We start from the raw sequence: 20,626 nt of genomic DNA, 5'->3' as shown, positions 1-20,626 counted from the left end.
AAGGTATAGCCTCTGCTTATAAAATACAAAGTTCAATACCTACCTACTGAGTCAATCTTATTTTACTTTTTGCTCTCTACAAAATCTTGAGAAAAATATTTTAATTCCTCTTACAATTATATTTATCATTTTCTCTTTGATATTCCAGAAAGTTTTTTCTTTATTTCTTTTAAGGCTCTATTACTAAGAAGGCTCATGAATTTTACATCTTCTTTTATCTATATAAAATGATCCTTGTTGGCGTGCGTGGGTGGCTCAGTAGTTTAAGCCTCCAACCCTTCATTTCGGCTCAGGTCATGATCTCATGATTCATGAGATCAAGCCCCACATTGGGCTCTGTACTGACAGCACAGAGAATGCTTGGGATTCTCCCTCTCCCTTTCTCTCTGCCACTCCCCCACTCATGCTCACACTCTCACTCTCAAAATAAATAAATAAATAAACTCAAAAAAATATTAAAAAAATAAAATGATCCTTGTTTTCCTGACAAATTATTTTTGGTTTTAATGACATAGTTATCACTACCTTTATCTTCTTTCTTGCCTTCCTTCTTCTTCCTTTTTTTTCCCATTGTTTATCTTTTTTTTTTTAACGCTCACAGCTGAGTAATGGCTGCCCAGTTTTTGGCTAGCAACTGTCCTGAGTTCTTGAACCAAGGAGTATGCAAAGCCTCTCTCAACCCCCAGCAAGATCTTCCATGTCAGGGGTAAAGCTTTGATGGCTCCTGATAGAGATCCTCAGAAAGCTCCGTAAGATTTTCACCTAATGACATTCCCTCTCAGATTCTGACTGCCACTCAAGCTTCATTTCCAGTGTCACTGGAATTGATAATGGATTCATCATTTTTATGTGGGTTCATCTGGGTAAGATACTGGATGCATAAAACTAGAAGAGATTGCACTGGAGCACATTCCATTTTATTTATTTATTATTTTTAAGTTTATTTTTTATTTTTATTTGAGAATGAGGGGAGGGGCAGAGAGAGAGAGAGAGAGATTCCCAGGCAGGCTCCACCCTGTCAGTGTAGAGCCTGCTGCAAGGCTCAAACTCACGAACCATGAGATCATGACCTAAGCCAGAGTCAGACGCCTAACCAACTGAGCCACCCAGGTACCTTAGAGCACATTCTATTTTAAACTGGAACCAACTTGCGATGTTTTGAACATTCACTACTATTTGGTAATATGATTTTGATAATTAAATTTGTATTATAAAAGCATATATTAAAGAGAACTTAATGGCTGAATATGACACAGAAAAAGAAACAGTGTGTCAAAGATGATAAAATTTACTTATAAACTTTTATTCTATGAATGTATTTCAGACCTAAAGAAAATATACAACCTTGTCCTTTCACTTTGGGGTCAACTTATATTTTTAAGTACCCTTGTATTTTTTATATTAAGAATTTATGATGAATTGGAGGTTTCAAAATTGATAACTCAAATCCATTAGTCTGTTGTTTGTTTCAAAATTTTGAGAAAAGAGTTCATTGTTAAGCAAACTGAGTTCTTCAGACAATACAAATGGATCAATATACCATTGACTTTAAAATGGTCAAATGACAATTCAACTCTTCTATAAACCAATAGATGCAGTTTATTAAATTATTTTTTATCATGAATTTTTATTCTTTTCAATAGAAGTATATTCAATATGTGCCTTAATTTGTCATCTTTGGAGGATTTTTTTAATTTAAAACATCTTAAAAGACTCTTCAGACAAAATATGCCAATTAGCAGCTCAGAAAATATTATAATCCTTCTCAAAGACCATAAATTAAAACTCCTCCATCTTTTAAGTTGGAAAACTGGGTCTTCAAATCACAGGACTAATTTTCTTTTTCATTTTTTATTTCAAAATAATTTCGAATTTATAGAAAAGTTGCAAAAACAGGAAAGAGAATCCTGTACTACCCCAGTTCATCCAATGTTAACATTTTGCCACATTTACTTTTCCAGTCTCTCTCTCATCTCACTCTTTTCTCTCTCCATGTGTACACACATACACACACACACACACACAACCAGAACAAGAGTATCCTCTTACATAACCACATTGCAGTTATACGTTTAGCACTGATGCCATAATCACTCTTTATCATTCAGTTTCTGTTCGCACACTTCCAGTTTTCCGAACAATGTCCTTTATGGCCACCCCGGATCCAACACAGCGTTCTGAGTTGCATTTAGCTGCCTTGCCCCTTTCGTCTCCTTCAATCTGGAAGAGTTCCTCAGCCTTTCCTTGTCTTGACAGCAACCGTTGTAAAGAGTCAGAGCAGTTGTTAGAACAGGAACTAGTTTTCACTCTCCTCAATCCCTTCTGGCACTGGCTTTGTCTTAGCAGAGGGAACTTGGTGTCTGCTCTTCTAACCTGCCAGAATCTATTTCTTAAGGGTGAATCAACCCAATGACTCATTTTCATGAATCGTTATGTGTAGCATCTGAATCCACATCCACATACAAAGACTCAAAGCAAACCTAAAAATAGTAGTAGTTGTGGCAGTGGAAGCTTGTAATACATAGAGCTTACTCTGTTTCATATGTTTACTCATTTGCTCCTCGTAATAACTCTAGGAGAGTAATACAATTATCATGGCTGCCTTTTTATGACAGGAAACTGAGGCACAAAGAAGTTAAGGAACTGTACAAAATCACACAGCTAGAACATGGCAAAACCTGAACTTCAACCCCAGCAATCTGTCACTAGAAGCTTCTATGGGTTCCTTCTCTCTCAAATAAATCTCTCACCTCTTTTATAAGCCTTCAGCCTAGCAAATTAAACGTGGCTTTTATGATAGGTTGGCATGTGATATAGGTAGTAAAATTTATAAGAACAATGTTCTGGTCTATTGCATAAGCCCCACACTCTACATCTGAGCTAGGTGGGAACGGAAGACCCAGAGAAGCACCAACAGACAGCAGTCCCCTGAGAGCAGGGAAGTGCAGTATCTGAACAAATTGTCACTGAGTCATATTAAGTAAGTTAAATATTTACTTAGCTGGCAGGAGTGAATATTATATTTTTAATTGTTATCTACTTTAACCAACAGTTAGTTGGTATCCATTGTGGATGGAAGATTATATTATGCATTTTGGAAAGAACCCAAATAGAAGAAAGAGTCTCAAGGAACAATACCCATTCATGAAAAGACAAAAGGTTAAGAATATTTACTAGGAAGCACACATGTGTTGATACATTAGTATTATATGAAGAAAACACTTTTCACAGAAACCCTACGGAAGTTATTAGAGTGGGGAACATTTAAGAAGATATGTTTTTCCAAAGGGCGCCTGGGTGGCTCAATCGGTTGAGAGTCTTACTTCTGTTCAGGTCATGATCACGCTGCTCGTAAGTTCAAGCCCCATGTCTGGCTCTGTGCTGACAGCTCAGAGCCTGGAGCCTGCTTCAGATCCTGTGTCTCCCCTTCTCTTTGCCCCACCCCTGTTCATGCTCTGTCTCTCAAAACTGAATGAAAGTTAAAAAAATATAATAATAAATATTAAAAATTAAAAAAAAAGAAGTTATGTTTTTCCTTGAATGTATGAGTTTTAAAATTGGCTTAGAAAACCAAGTGGAATTAAGAGTGTCCTGATCAGGGTAAAGACGCACAGGAAGGGGACCACACACATGAGGACCTACAGAGGGTAGAGAGTCGTGGGTTCACCTCAGAAAGCAAAAGGATGCCAATAATGGGTGTGACAAAGAAAAATCAGCATTAACCTGTTCACTGGATGGGTTAAAAAAAAAAAGGAGCTCAGGGTCATACCTGTCAGGAAGAAGAGACTATCTTAAAGAAAAGGCTTTTGGTTGAGGAGGGATTTTTGTTTTATTTTATTTTTTTAATAATGTCAGACCAACTAAGCATGACAGAGGAGTATGAAAAGAGCTTACTGGCTCAAGGTCAGAAGAAAGCACTGAGGCCTTATAGGAAGTGGTGTATTCCGGGGCACCTGCGTGGCTCAGTCGGTTAAGGGTTCAACTTTGGCTCAGGCCGTGATCTCTCGGTTCATGAGTTCCAGCCCCACGTCGGGCTCTGTGCTGACCGCTCAGAGCCTGGAGCCTACTTCAGATTCTGGGTCTCCCTCTCTCTCTGCCCCTCCCCTGCTCATACTCTATCTCTCAAAAGTAAATAAACATTAAAAAAAATAAAAAAAAAAAAAAGAGGAAGTGGTGTGTTCTGAAGAGCAGTGAAGCCAAAGTCAGGCAGCAGCTAGCTGAGATAAAAGTGAGTAGGGTGAAAAAGTCCGCTTTGTCACACATGATTATGGAAAATGAAATGGCAATTGGATGCTGTAGCGAGGTCAAGGGAGGGATACTCTTTAAGAGCAAACACTACACACTGGCTACAAACTCCCTGAGACTGTGTCTAACCAGCGCTGTAGATATTGAATCAGCTCCTGAGGATGGCTTTCACGACTCCAGTCATTGGGAAAATGTTCAGAAGAAATAGGAAATATGGGAAATATAAACATTTGTGCAGAAAATAGTGGGATTCTAAAAATAAAACTTAAAATTTTTGTGTATAAGGCCACGTGGCATACAGTTAAATTAAAAGGAAGGAACCAGAGGGGTTGTCTGGCTGGCTCAGTTGGCTCAGGGTTATGAGTTCAAGCCCTACATTGGGTGTGGAACCTACTTAAAATAAAAATTAAAAAATAAAACTACGCACACAAATTTAAAAATAAAATGAAAAATAAAAGGAAGGAACCAGAGGAATGTAATTAGATAAAAATACCAAAGTCAGTTAAATTTTTGTTTAAGCTTATTTATTTATTTTGAGAGAGAGAGAGAGAGACAGAGCAGGGGAGGGGCAAATATATATATACAGAGAGAGAGAGAATCCCGCTGACAGTGTGGAGCCCAATTCAGGGCTTGAACCCACAAACTCTGAGATCATGACCTGAGACGAAACCAAGAGCTGGCTGCTTAACTGACTGAGCCACTGTGCTGTCCCCAAAGTTGGTTAAATATTTACATATGAGGGTTCAAAGAAAACTTAGAAATAGTAGTAATCATGGCAAGCATAGTTAACACTTGTATGGTGCTTACTCTGTATGAACGTGTGAGTATAGAAGCAAAAGTCCTGAGACACTAAGTTTTTCTTCACATTTCAGAGTTTTGAAGAAAAAGTAGAAGATGGATTTATTTACTAACTCAATAGAAACATTTGCTAAACATCAGGGGTATTGAGATCAATCCAATATGTCCCCTTTGGTCAAGGAGCTTCCGATCCAATGGAACTGGCAGATAACTACCATCTGTTGTGCCGAGAGCTACCAAGGACAAGAGTAACAAACTTAAAGGTAATGAAAATGTATTTTAGTGATTTGGTGATTTGGGTGCCACTCAGTAGACCCTCAGAAGCCCCAAGCCTTCCAGCCCATCTTTTATCCCAAGAGGATCCTGGATCACTCACAATACTCTTTGGCATTCTTAACATTGTCTTACTCTAAGTCTTGACTCTAATACGCCCACCACCACCACCACACCTTCACATACACGCACATACACCGAGGAAGGATGGTCTCAGTTGATTCTTCCATCCACATTGTCACCACCACATCTATCATGGCTAATCTTGCCAGGTGGACCTTGCTGTTATTTATCAAAAAGGCCTTCATCTCACCTATGTTGGAGCCCTCTTACTGGTATTCCAAAAGGTTCTCTGGCTCCTAGATTGTTTTTTTGTAATTTTCTTTCTAAAGCAATTTGAAATACCTCTACTCTGTTCAACCTTGAATAAGTTTCTTAACTACCTAGGAGTGAGTTTAAGACACACACACACACACACACACACATACACACACTCCTTTGCTCATTAAATTTCAGTGTGCTGATTCCTAAGCATGAATCCCAATCTTCCACCCCTACCTAAAATTCCAAGGCAAATCTAGTTGAGGCTTTGAGGCAGCCAGACAGGCTCAGTTCCCCCCAGGGACGTGGCCACCTGTGTGCTTTGCATTTTATTATGTGAGGGAGAAGCACCTGAAATGTGAGATTTAGTGAAAGAAAGGCAGTCATGTAACAGTGCCTCCAGCTTATTTCAGCAAAAGAAAGGAAGTGAAAGCCAAGCTCTCTGTATATGCTTTTCACTAGACAATCACCAAATCACAGTGACTCAGCACCATCATATGTTTTGGTCATTGGCACTTATTCCTATTCCTTTAGGACCCAAACATTGCTCCAATCATGTTGCCATGTCACACCTCACCACTGTTGTTAGAAAAACATTCCATGCGGGAAAACACACTTGTTACACAAAAAGAATATGAGAGATTACATGGTGGAAGCAGGCAGTGTTATGGTAAAGATCAAAGTTCCTTTTCAAAAGGAATTTGTTATTGGTTCACACTCTTAGACTTGAGCTTTTGTTGACTCATTGTACAGTACTCAAGCTGCACTGAGCTAATGTTTAGAAATTCATTCAACATGGAAGCAAAGTCCAATATCAAATTCTTAAGAGCATGTGACTTGGGTCTATTCATACCTGGGTATGTTCTTATTCATGAGTACACACACACACACACACACACACACACATCCACACACAACATGGCTGTAGAAAAATGGAATGATAACTGGACACTGAAATGAAGTCACCAAAGGATTACTTTTCATAAGAAATGAGAAGGAACACTACAGAGTGGCAGCAACTTCTCTCTGCATTGAGATTCATATGCATCCATATACATTCTTACATGAAAACTCTTTTTTAAAAGCTTAAAACCAAATGAGGGAAAACAGTTATAACTTGAACTAAGATTACAGTGAACAAGGAGTCCACAGAATGTTAGTATTTGGTTGTATATATCAACTTCCTTGCTCAAAGCATACACTTTAAAGAAATGTACTGAGGTGCAATATACGTCCTGTAAAGGGCACACATGTGAAATGTGGAGTTGATGGATTCTCCCACATGCATTTACCTACGTAGCTAACGTTCAATTCAGGATAGAGGACATCTCTGTGCTCCTCTAAGAAGGCTGTCTCTTGCCTGTTCCCAGTAAACATCTCCCCATAGAGGTAATACTATTCTTACCTCTGTCACCATAATTTGTTTTGTGTGTTCTTGAGATTTATGTAATTTGAATCTATTAAAGTATGTACTTTAATGTATATTTAAAGTATATACTTTAGTGCCATTTAATTTTAAAAAATGCAATACATTTGAAAGGTGTTTCTCTCTCAGCTGTGACCTCCAGCCACTCACACCTCTACCCAAGGCAACCAACGATGCCAGCTTCTTGTGCATCTCTACGGAAATATTTATTCATACACATGCAAATGCACATGCATATACATAGTTTTCCTCCTCACACAAGTTCTACCAAATGCTATACACACAGTGACCTATAGTTTGCATTTTACACACACACACACACACACACACACACACACACACACACAAAATATATCACGGATATTGTTCCTATTCAAGACTTTCCTGATCTTTTCTCTGCCACAGAACATTCCTTTAATGAACCAGTCCCCTACTGATAAGCTTTTACTTCCTAATTTTTTGCTGTGATAAACGTTTAAATGTATTATTTCACACACAGGGAAGTAAATCTATGGGAAAACATTTTTAAAGGTGGATTTGTTGGGTCAAATGACATAATGTATATGCAATTTTTATACATTTATAAAATTACTCCAGTGACATGTTTTTTCCAGTTTAAGCTCCAAAGGTCTGTTTTCTCATTCATTTGCCAACATAGAGTGTTATTAAACTTAGGCTCTTTGCCAATCTGACAAGAAAAAAATGATTTCCTCTCTGTAGATCTAATTTGCATTTATGAGTGCGGTTGGGTGTATGTTCATGGGTATAAGGGCCATTTGTAGATCTTTTTCTATACACCATCTTTTTACACCTTTATTCATGTTCCTATTTGATTGTTGGCTTATTTCTTTGAAGATACTTTTTATATACTGGGGAATTTAGCCTTTAATTGTGAAATGTCTTGCAAATATTTTCTCCTAGGTTCTTGCTTATCTCTTATCTTTGCCATATTGGCATTTGCCATACAGATTTTTTATGAAGTTGAATTTTATTGTGTAGCTTATAACTTTTCCACTCAAAGATTATAAGAGAAGATTCTCCCGTGAATTATTTTCACACTTTGTTTGTTTAAATGTCTGGTTCATCTGGAATTTACTTGGGTATAAAATATAAGATATGGATATAACTTCATCTTTTTCCAGATAACCATTCAAGTTTACAAATACCATTTATCAAATAACTGTCTTTTCCCTGTTGATTTCAAATGCCATTTTTATCATATCCTAAATTATATGTGTGTTGGGGTACATTTCTACAACAAGAAACCAACCCTTGGAGATTCTTCTATACCCTGAGATCAAATAGGACCCAAATAGAGGTCTTGATTACTTCTGAAGATATGCTCACAGGCCAAGGAGAGAGTCGGCAGACACCAATATGTAAGGAATCACCCTGAATGAACTACATGCTATAGAATCATCTGAGGGGAACTTTAAAACAAACATTTCAAATGTCAAAGAGATAAAAGAAGGAAGAGAATCTATAAGGCAAGAAAAGAACATACAGATTTGGAGGTGCTTGGATGGCTCAGTTGGTTAAATGTCTGACTATTTTGGCTCAAGTTACGATCTCACCTTTCATGAGATCAATCCTTGAGTGTGGCTCTGCTCTGACAGCACAGAACCTGCTTGGGATTCTCTCTCTCTCTGCCCCTGCCCCACTCACATAGTCTCTGTCTCTGTCTCTCTCTCTGTCCCTCTGTCTCAAAAATAATAAATAAGCTTTATTTATTTATTTATTTATTTGTCTATTTTTTGAGAGAGAGGGCACAAGTGAGTGAGGGACAGAGAGCTAGAGAGAGAGAGAGAGAGAGAGAGAGAGAGAGAGAGAATCCCTGAGGGGCAGAGACTGGGTGGAGAGAAAGAAACAGGGCTCACCCAAAGTAGGTTCCTGTTTTTACTGGACATGGGGCTCGTGTTCACCTGAAATGGGGTTCGTTGGACTGGAACTCTCAAATCGTGAGATCATGACGTGAGCGAAAGTCAGATGCTTAAGGACTGAGCCACCCAGGTGCCCAAATAAATAAACTTAAAAAAAAAAAAAAAAAGAGCATACAGATTTGGAAGGGAGTTAAATGGAATGATTGAATTATAATCTACTGATTTGACCTGTATTGAATACAAAGCTGACCAATTACTGACTAAACTTTGTTGTAAATTTTGCCTAAGAATAGGCAAAAAAATGAAGGAAACAAATATGAAACTGACAATTAAAACTTTTTGATTATTCCAAAGTTATTTAGAAAAGTTATTTTTAAAAAATTATTCTAAATGTTTTGTTTCAACCTCTGCAGTCCTTGCTTGATAGTCATTTTTATTAGGAGAAAAGGGCATCATTTTACCAGAGTGAACACATGTTGAAGAGAAGTGGACAAAAGCTACTGGTGAGGGAAGCATTGTACCATAATTTTTCTTGGTAGATGAAAGATAGCCTTGAAAACCAACGCAAGTTAAAGGTGTTTCTAATTGGTAAGGCAAGTAATAATGGGTATGGACATTGTACAGAGCTATAATTATCATTCCAGGGAAGCCAGATGGGTAGAGTCAGTTTATTGCATATAAAAATAAAAAAGAGGGGAAAAATCAGTGATACTGCACAGCATTTAGGAATGTGTAGGTGCAAATAACAGACTCAAAAACAGTATCTTAAATGATACACTTGCCCTGTGCAACAAGAAGCTGGGGTAGTCCAACGTTGCCCTGGAGGCTCAAGAGGCTTTTCCTGCTTTTCACTTCCACCATCCTGAACATGAGGCTTTCATCTTCATGCTGACCACTTCTTTGTTGCAAGGGAGCCACTGTACCCCTACGTACTACAGCAACACCCAGGCAGGGAGAAGAGAAGAGAAAGTAAGAAGGCTGGATCTATATCAGGAAAACAGAAGTTTCCCCAGAAACCCTCTGCATATATCTCATGCAACGCTACAGGGTCACATGGCCCCAAAGTTGGCAAGATAGTCTGATGAAGCAAGTATTTTTAATTTGGCTCATTAGCTAAAATTAGGGTCTTTCAGAAAGAAACAGGGCCAGTGAGAATTGGCATCAGCAGATACAGGGTTAACCCCTGGCCTCACATGATATTTTGACCGTGTTGCTTATTAAACATTCAGAAAGTTATGGACTATTTCAACACATTTTAGTTTTGATAAACATCTTATGTACCTTCATTTTTGCCCAGTCCCTCCCTACTCGTAAGCAAAAGGTGAACTGAAGCACTCCTAAAATGTCTTCTCATTTTGTTATGATAAACTGGTCCATCTTCCTTTATCCACAGTTTGCAAAATGTAAAAACAAGACAAAAACCATGAAAACAGAAAAAATGTTGTAACTGATTTTGTGGCAAAAGCTTGATCTGACATGAGAAAAACATATTTAGAGGCTTCATTCATATGAATTAGTGTGAATGTTTATTTCATACGTTGGAGAAATATTAATGTTTGGTTAAGGGGTGCTGTCACAGGCTCTGCTTGGAATATTACATAATAATATTTGAAGTTCTGAATTCCGAAAAACTTCTTCTCAATGGTTTGAATAGGGGATCGTGGAACCACACTTAGAAAGATGACCTCGATGTAAATACACAGTTTAGCAGAAAGCACAGGGTAATTACATAAGTAATCACAGGTTTAAAAAAATGCGGACATTTGAGAACCTGGAAGAAGGTACAATTAATATGCCTCTTAACACTGGGTAATTTAGGGGTGCCTGGGTGGCTTAGTTGGTTGAGCATCTGACTCTTGATTCCCGCTCAGGTCATGATCCCAGCATCGTGGGATCAAGCCCTGCACTGCTTGGGATTCTCTCTCTCTTTCCCTCTGCCCCTCTCCCTCACTCACTGTCAATCTCTCTCTCTCTCTCTCTCTCCCTCCCTCTCTCTCTCTCTCTCTCTCAAAAAAAAAAATTAGGAATTTAAACCATTTCTATAGTCACCTATGAGGAGGGCATCAAGAATTCTTTCTAAATTTTTTTTTTAATTTTCTTTTTAACGTTTATTTATTTTTGAGACAGAGAGAGACAGAGCATGAATGGGGGAGGGTCAGAGAGAGAGGGAGACACAGAATCTGAAACAGGCTCCAGGCTCTGAGCCATCAGCACAGAGCCTGAAGCGGGGCTGGAACTCACAAACTGTGATATCATGACCTGTGCCGAAGTTGGACACTTAACCGACTGAGCCACCCAGGCGCCCCCTAAATTTTAAACATTACATACATTTGAATGCTAAACTAGTCCTAAGACTAGTCCCAGAAATATCACTGACCAGTACAAGTTAATGTTACTATTTGCCCACCTGTGTTGCCGCAGGATGTCCAGTGTAAGTAAAGTAGCTGCAGCAGAGGTCTTTGATCTTGTGTGTTACTCAGAGATGATCCTCTACCTGAAAATACCTAAGCAGGCTTCTCAGCATTACCATACAAATGATATCTAGTAGTTCCCTGTGAATACTCCGTGTGCTTTTCAAACTCCTACCGTAACACATTCATTTACATGATAAATAACAACCAAAGTATTCAATGCGTTATTGTGTTCCATATCTATTATGTTGTACAAGATATTACACAAGCATTGTATAAATAGTAATGGAAGGTGCAATATACAATAAATTCACCTCGCTTGAGCTCTTTGCAGGGGTGCTGTGGCAGAGCTGAGCACCACATAAGTGATGAGGCCAAAGCGCAAGGACAGCAGTGTTCCAACACTTCAAAAATGTGCACACAAATGGGGAGAAGGGGTTGTTGAACTATGCATTCTGATTTAGCAGGTCTGGAGTTGGGCCCTGAGATTCTGCATTTCTCCCAACTTCCGGGTGATGCACATGCTGACTGGTGGACCACATTTTTTTAAATGTTTGTTTATTTTTGAGAAAGAGCAAAAGAGAGATGGTGCAAGGTAGAAGCAGAGAGAGAGCAGGGACAGGGGATCTGAAGCAGGCTCTGCACTGACAGCAGCAAGCCCAATGTGATGCTCGAACTCACAAACCATGAGATCATGACCTGAGCCGAAGTTGGAGGCTCAACCAACTGAGCCACCCAAGCACCCCATTATGGTGGGCCACATTTTGAATAACAAGGCCCTAAAGCTTCTTCCAACCCTGAGTTACAATCCTCTATAAAAGGATTCATATAATCTATCTGTAAAATGAACTACAGAAATATAGAGTAATAATACTTTACTACTGTTCGTCGCTTGGGAGGACAACGTACATCTTCGAATACACAAAGTCTTAGGAGAACTCCATGTGATTTAGCAATCTAGCTAGCTTGCCAAGAGGATAATGGAAAACATAATTGAGATGTGGGCGAAAACCTCCAAAGACTAAAAACCTTTGCTCTGACATGCACCCTGAATATGGTTGTCCCTATGCCAAGATTTTACTAAAAGGTAATTAAGTCTAACCTTGAAAAAACATGTGCTCCCGAGAGTCTTTTGAACCCTCTCAGCCTCAAGTGGAGTTAGGCAATTCTGGAGGACTCCTTTAACATCTTAGATCTATTACTTGCAAGGAACAGTAAGACCCCATAAACAACTAAGATGTTCGTTAGATAATAGGCCGTAAAAGAAGTAGGGCAAAGTGGAGAACCACAATAATCAAGAAGGACAAAAAGGAATTCAGAGTGAACCGTTTCTATAAGGGCTATTATACCAGATTCAAACTGGCCTCCTGGTTTCTTGAAACATTAACACCAATTTATGCTACTTACCATAGCCAAAGTCATCCTCTCCAAAGAGAATTTTTTGCATGCTGCTCTGCTGTGAAGTCTAAGGCTCATAGAGAAAAATAAATGCTCACAATTCTATAGGTTTTCACAAAAGCATACAGTTGTGGAACTACAACCACAATCAAGGTATTGAACACTTCCATCATCCCCCAAATCTTTCCCTGTACCTACATAGCCAGTCCGTTCCCCAATCCCAGCCCTTTGCAACCAGTGACTTCCTTTCCCTTCCTATAGTTTTTTCTATTTCTGAATGTTCTAAATGGAATCATACATCTAGGGCCTTCTGAATTGGCTTGTCAACTTTGCGCAACACCTTAGAGATACATCAGTCAGGTATTTGTTCCTTCCCGATGCTGAGCAGTATTCCCACTGCAATGCCGTGCGGAGCCATATTGGAGCCTATGGCAAAAGGAAAACTATGCACCCGTATCTACATATTTTTATGTATTTTATGGGCATTTTCTTTCTAGAACATTTAAGTAGCTGAAAAATATTGAAGACTTGAAAAATGGATGTAATTCACATTAAGTATAAAAATTATATTTATACCAAAGCAGAATTTGTTGTAATTTTACTTTCTTGGCTTTAATGGAAGCAAACTCATCATTAATATTTTCAAAATCCACTTCTTTGCTTATCTCATTTTCTTTGGTAGAAGATTATTGCACTAAGATTAGCATCATTAAAAAAAAAATGTCGGGGCGCCTGGGTGGCTCAGTCCATTAAGCCTCCGACTTCGGCTCAGGTCATGATCTCGCGGTTTGCAGGTTCAAGTCCTATGTCGGTCTCTGGGCTGGCAGCTGGAGCCTGGAGACTGCTTCAGATTCTGTGTCTCCCTCTCTCTCTCTGCCCCTCCCATGTTGATGCTCTGTCTCTCTCTGTCTCTCAATAATAAATAAACATTAAAAAAAAAATTTGTTTTTAAATCTCAAGATCACTTCTGAGATTGTTTTTTAAATCTTGTTTTTAAATCAAGACCTGGCTCGGTTGGTGGAGCAAGTGACTCTCGATCTCAGGGTTGTGAGTTTGACCCACACATTGGATGTAGAGATTACTTAAAAATAAAAGCTTTTTTTTTGAAAAATATAATTTATCGTCAAGTTGGCTAACATACAGTGAATACAGTGTGCTCTTGGTTTTGGGGGTAGATTCCTGTGATTTTTCGCTTACATACAACACCCAGTGCTCATCCCAGTAAGTGCCCTCCTCAATGCTCATCATCCATTTTCCCCTCTCCCCAAAAGCTTTTTTTTAATGTTTATTTATTTTTGAGAGAGAGAGAGAGAGAGAGAGACAGAGCATGAGCAGGGGAAGGGCAGAGAGAGAGAGGGAGACACAGAATCTGAAGCAGGCTCCAGGCTCTGAGCTGTCAGCACAGAGCCCCATGTGGGGCTTGAACTCACCAACTGACATAGTTTTTGTGTGATGTGCATTTTTTTCCATAATAATTGATACTCTCATGCAGTGATTTGTAAATTTCTTACTTCCTAATTTTTCTTTTCATTTATTTTCAAATTCTGGATATATATTCATATCTTTTGTTAAAGTTTACATTCATCAAATATGCTTTAAAAGTAATTTTTTCATTTGTTATAAGCAAAGGGATACGCCTTCTATTAAGCATGCAGCATTATGTACAGTCACGTTTTTTTTGTTGTTGTTTTTGTTTTTTTTTTTAATTTTTTTTTAACGTTTATTTATTTTTGAGACAGAGAGAGACAGAGCATGAACAGGGGAGGGTCAGAGAGAGGGAGACACAGAATCTGAAACAGGCTCCAGGCTCTGAGCTGTCAGCACAGAGCCCGACGCGGGGCTTGAACTCACGAGCCGCGAGATCATGACCTGAGCCGAAATCGGACGCTTAACCGACTGAGCCACCCAGGTGCCCCATACAGTCACGTTTTTAACATAGAGCTTTATTAACTTTTTTGTTGTTGCTTTAAAACATCCCATACATGTAAGTTTCATAAAATATGTGATCTATTGCACTAAGATGCTTTTGGTTACAGCATAATGTATTTTGTCATTTGATAGTATATCTTTTAATATTTGGTGAGTGTTTTTAATTTGTGTAAAAGGTCCCTTGGTGCAATTGATCTTTATGCCTGTCAGATGTTCCATAATATCATTCTTAAAACAGACATAATAATGTTCCATGTGTCATTGAATTAAAAAAAAAAGTAAATGTACTTTATTCCATACTCAAGACAGTTTATATTTCAATTCACAGAAGCAACATTTTTGCATATTAAAACTATGAGCTAAATATTGCACAGACTTGGGACAATCAATTTTGGGAGGAAATACTGGCTTGTACACCCTTGTATACACCAGCCATGTTTGCTCCATTGTCACACCCCTGGACACAAGCATTTTTATGTTAATACTATCTTTTCTAATTTATTAATAGTTTCACAAGATAGGCCATATCCAGTTTTTTTTATTTCAGTAAAGTCTTTTATTGATGACATTATTCATCATGTGAATATACCTAATAACCTGACACACCTGTTCACAATGAGCTATATAAGGTGTACAATCAAAATTACTCTGCTTCCTTTATTCTCAATAGTTTTCAGATTTACTAGGATTTCCTAGTAGCATTACTAATTTGTTTTGAATTTTGTTAGACAAGTAAATCATGAGTTCATTTTTATAATAGCCATGTGATTAGCTTTATTGACATTCATGATCTATAAGTTCAACTAAATTTAGAAACATTCCAGCATCTAGACTTCCAATAATTTCTTGCCATTCTCTAAGACGTAAATCATTTTTGCACCAAATATAACATCTAAAATCACTTACAAACTATTCCACCATTTTTTTCCTCTAATTTTACTTCCTTCTGCTAAGTATTATCTATTAAACAGTTTGAAAACACTTTCATTTTAGAAAAGCATCATGATAAAACAAGGCATTTTTATGGGGAAAAAATGCTTAAATCTTCCAGTCTTTGAAAGCTGTTTTTGAGTTGCAAATATCTGTTTTTAAAACTGTTTTTAAGTTGCAAATATCTGATTTTGTAGTATCACTGCTAAAAAGTACACATGAAAAAAAAGAAAAACACTTTTTAAAATAAATCAGCCAGTCACAATGAATCTATTTGCCTTTAAAACATTTTTTTTTAAAAAGTGTCTTGAGGGGTGGCTGGGTGGCTCAGTTGTTAAGCATTTGACTTTTGATTTCAGCTCACGTCGTGATCTCACGGTCATGGGATTGAGCCCTGTGTCAGGCTCCACACTGAGCGTGCTGCCTGCTTAAGATTCTCTCTCTCTCTCTCTCTCTCTCTCTCTCTCTCTCTCTCCCTCTGCCCCTCTCCTCACCCCCCTTAAATAATTTTTTTTTTAAAAATGGTCTCTTGAAATCTTCAGCCACTATGTGAAAGTCATTATAATCTGGATCCTATCCTGGATTATGTTTATTAACATCAGTTTTTTTTTTACTGAAAATTGGTGTCCACAATGGAACATTATTAAAATTTATTACAAATGTCATTTTTCTTGCTCTCTTGCTCATATTCTTGTTACTAGTTTCTGAAATGTACATTTTCTTTTCTTTAGATTTTTCTTCACATTCAAAATGATTCTTTAGAAAACTGAATTTGCTTGTTCTATTCGAACAATGCCAATATTTTTGGCACTCAATTATTTTTAAAAAAATTTTTTTAACATTTATTTATTTTTGAGACAGAGAGAGAGAGAGAGCATGAACAGGGGAGGGTCAGAGAAAGAGGGAGACACAGAATCTGAAACAGGCTCCAGGCTCTGAGCTGTCAGCACAGAGCCTGATGCGGGGCTTGAACCCACGGATCACGAGATCATGACCTGAGCCAAAGTCGGCCGTTCAACGGACTGAGCCACCCAGGCTCCCCTTCAGTGGTTGAAGTACAAGTGCTTTGCTGTCTAGCCAAACTTGTAACTGCCCCATATAATTTTGATCCATTTCTATATGCATTCTTTCTCCTTTTCCTGAAAATTTTATCATCACATACAGTTTTTAGATGCCATATTTCTGAAAAATAAATTTTAGTATAAAACATATTTATTTTTAATCCATATGCAGTTCAAGTAAATATAATATATAGTGAATTGGAATTAGCTTAATTCATATAAATTATAATATTTAACAATCAAGTATATGTACGTAAAAGTTTGTATCAAAAATTTTTTTAAATCCCTGTGAATGGTTCGTGGAAATGCAAAATGGTGCAGCTGCCATAGAAAGCAGCATGGCAGTTCCTCAAAAACTCAAAAATGGTATTACTGTATAGCCCAGTTATTCAACTTCCGGATATATAGGCCAAAGAATTGAAAGCAGGGTCTCAAAAAGGTATTGTACAACCACATTCATAGCAGTATTATTTACAACAGTCAAAAGGTGGAAGCAACCCAAGCATCCATTGACAGATTGATGGATAATTAAACTATGGTATACATGGGGCACCTGGGTGGCTCAGTCAGTTAAGCGTCCGACTTTGGCTCAAGTCATGATTTCATGGTTATGGGTTCGAGCCCCGCATCAGGCTTCGTGCTGATAGCTCACAGCCTGGAGCCTGCTTCAGATTCTGTGTCTCCCTCTCTCTACCCCTCCCCTGCTCATGCTCCGTCTCTCTCTCAAAAATAAATAAACACTAAAAAATGTGTACATTTGCAATAGTATATATTCAGCCTTAAAAAGGAAGGAACTTCTGACACACAGTGCAACACGGATGAATCATTATGCTAACTGAATAAGCCAGTCAAAAGGACAAATACTGTATGATTCCACTTAAATGTGGTACCAAGGACAGTCAAATTCCTAAGGACAGAAAGTAGAACAGTGGTTACCAGGGCCGGGGATGGGGGAAAGGGATGTTATTGTTCAATAGGCAGAGACTTTCAATTTTGCAAGATGAAAAATTTCTGGTGGTTGTACAACAATGTGAATATACATAACACTATTCAACTATACACTTAAAAATGATTAAGATGGTAATTTTTTATGTGTATTTTACCACAATTTAAAATTTACTTTAATTAAAACTTTAATTTTAATTAAAAACCACTCTATATATGTGTGTGTATACATATATATGTATATAAATCAACAATTACAAATAGAAAATTACATACTAGCTTTCTAGACAAGTTAGTAAAACGAAAAGCAGTTTAAAAAATAGGTTTGATATAAAGATATGAAACACAGTGAATTATTTATCATTGTCTTAAGTAAATAAAGTGTAAAAGCCTCCTAAGTTTATTTTCCTGATTAAAATTTTTTTTCATAAAACATTTGAAGTGACCAAGTTTTATTCCCGAAAAGTAAAATATATGATTTATACACTATTTATATATTTCAGAAATAAATATAAATAAAAAATAAATATTTATTTTATTTTTAAGTAAATATTTATTAAATAAAATTTGTATACCTCACTTCAGTTCTTACTATTTTTAAATTTTTTTTTTTACGTTTATTTATTTTTGAGACAGAGAGAGACAGAGCATGAACGGGGGAGGTTCAGAGAGAGGGAGACACAGAATCCGAAACAGGCTCCAGGCTCTGAGCTGTCAGCACAGAGCCCGACGCGGGGCTCAAACTCACAGACCGTGAGATCTCGAACTCACGGACCCTGAGATCATGACCTGAGCCAAAGTCGGCCGCTTAACCGACTGAGCCACCCAGGCGCCCCAGTTCTTACTATTTTTAAAATCACACATTTATTTGTAATAAAATAAAACCTTCCCGTTTACACTGCAGTACTGTAGATGTACAATTATAAATGATGGAAAGAACTTGCCAATTTCCTTCATTTGGGAACGATGGTTATGATTGTCCAAAGAAAATGCAAATTGGATCATTTTTACCACCTTGCACGTGCACCCCCAACTTGCTTAACTCTCATGGTTGTAGCAGTGCAGGGTCAGTTTCTGCATTAAATTTTCATGTTTTGTTCGTCATGTACTTTTTTGCATTAGTTTTGATCTTTAAAAAATATTGCATTAATATTATTTATCTTGGTTACTGAGTGCTTTGGTGTCCCTAAATGTTGTGCCTGAGCTGAGTGTCTCATTTGCCTCACCCTAATCCTGGGCCTGCTCCATCGTGTGGATGTGCCACGGCTGGTTTATCCACCTGAAGAATTTTGCACCGTTTCAAGTTTCGGGCGATTATGAATGAAGCCATTATAAATATGCATGGAGAGGTTTTCGTGAGAATATCTGTCTTGGGGCACCAGGCTGGCTCAGTCAGGTAAGCGTCCAACTCTGGATTTTAGTTCAGGTCATGATCTCACGGTTCGTGGAATGGAGCCTCGCATTGGGCTCTGAGCTGACAGCATGGAGCCTGCTTGGGATTCTCTGTCTCTGTCTCTCTCTCTCTCTCTCTCTCTCAAAATAAATAAATAAACATTTCCAAAAAAGAACATGTTTTCATTTCATTTGAGTAAATGTCTGGGCATGGAATTTTTGTTGTATATGAAGTACGCACTCACCTTTATAAGAGACTGTCAACCGTTTTCCAAACTGGCAGTAACGTTTTGCTTTCTCACCGGTTTATGAGAGTTTCAGTTGCTCTGCATCCTTGTCAGCACTTGGTATTGTCAGCTTTTTATGGTTTGTTTTTTAATTTATCTGTATCATTCTAATAGGTGTACAGTGTGGTATCCTGCTGTCATTTTAATTTGCTTTTCTCTAATGTTCCTGATTTATCCATGTAGTGTTTTACACCATGTGCCAATTAAAAATATGACACATGTGGGGCACCTGGGTGGCTCAATCGGTCGAGCACCCAACTCTTGATTTCGGCTCATGTCATGATCCCAGAGTCATGGGATCGAGCCCTGCATTGCGCTCCACACTGAGCACGGAGCCTGCTGAGGATTCTCTCTCCGTTCCTCTGCCCCTCTTCCCTGCTCACACATGTGCTCACTCTCTCTCCCTCTCTCTCTCTCTCTCAAATAAAAAATAAAACAAAACTTTTTTTAAAAATTTAAGAATATTGCATATGTACATATGCTGAAAAAGATAGGTTTAAAAAGCAAGAGCAGAATATCACGTACTGTGATCTCTTTGTGTAAATAAATATACATGCACATAACCCAAAGTTTTTGGAAGAACACATAAGAAATGTCAATGATGAGTCCTCTAGGGGAAGAAGAGAGACTTTAACTTAATACCTTTTGAACGGTTTAAATATTTTTTAAAAAATTCATTATTTTAGAGAGAGAGTGAGAGAGAGTGTGAAGAGGGGAGGAGCAGAGAGAAAGAAGGAGACACCGAATCCAAAGCAGGCTCCTGGCTCCGCGCTGTCAGCACAGAGCCTGACGTGGGGCTCAAACTCACCGCGAGATCGTGACCTGAGCCGAAGTCGGACGCTTAACCGACTGAACCACTCAGGCGCCCCAACAGTTTAAATATTTTTATAAGCATGTGTTACTTAAACAGCTAAAGTACTGTTTAAAAATTTAATAACGTCCATGTCTCTCCTGGGAAGATATAATTTAAAAATCATCCAAAAAACAACCTCAGCAGGGCTCTAATCACTCACATTCCCAACATAGACTCCTAGGACAGCAGGGAGGTGATGGGATCTCAGGAAATCCTGCCTCGGCTGCAGGTTATCCCTTCCTGGAGCTGCAGCTTGTAGAGAACAAGCTCCTCCCAGATGCACCAAGGCAATCTCACCTGTGCTGAGACAGAAAGGGCAAGGTGAAGGGCACTTACAATTAAATCTGCCCCTTTTGACTGAGAAAAGCAGAGGCTGTTTCACCAGCCTCAGCTAGAAGACTTCTGCTTACAGCTCGTGGGCTAAAACCAAGCTGTGTGGCCGCCCCTCACCTCGAGGGAGACTGGTGACTAGGAGTC

At 38.3% G+C, this 20,626-nt stretch overlaps 1 protein-coding gene across 1 annotated transcript in view; it reads left to right on the top strand.

Annotated features, from left to right (window-relative positions):
• Nucleotides 1-20,626, top strand: part of KLHL31 (kelch like family member 31) — an 86,911-nt gene that overhangs the window by 53,932 nt on the left and 12,353 nt on the right. The gene's annotated exons all lie outside the window — the stretch shown is intronic.

The sequence above is a fragment of the Panthera uncia genome, assembly GCF_023721935.1.
Source record: "Panthera uncia isolate 11264 chromosome B2 unlocalized genomic scaffold, Puncia_PCG_1.0 HiC_scaffold_24, whole genome shotgun sequence".
Classification (NCBI taxonomy): domain Eukaryota; kingdom Metazoa; phylum Chordata; class Mammalia; order Carnivora; family Felidae; genus Panthera; species Panthera uncia.
This window is presented reverse-complemented; position numbering and strand designations above follow the sequence as displayed.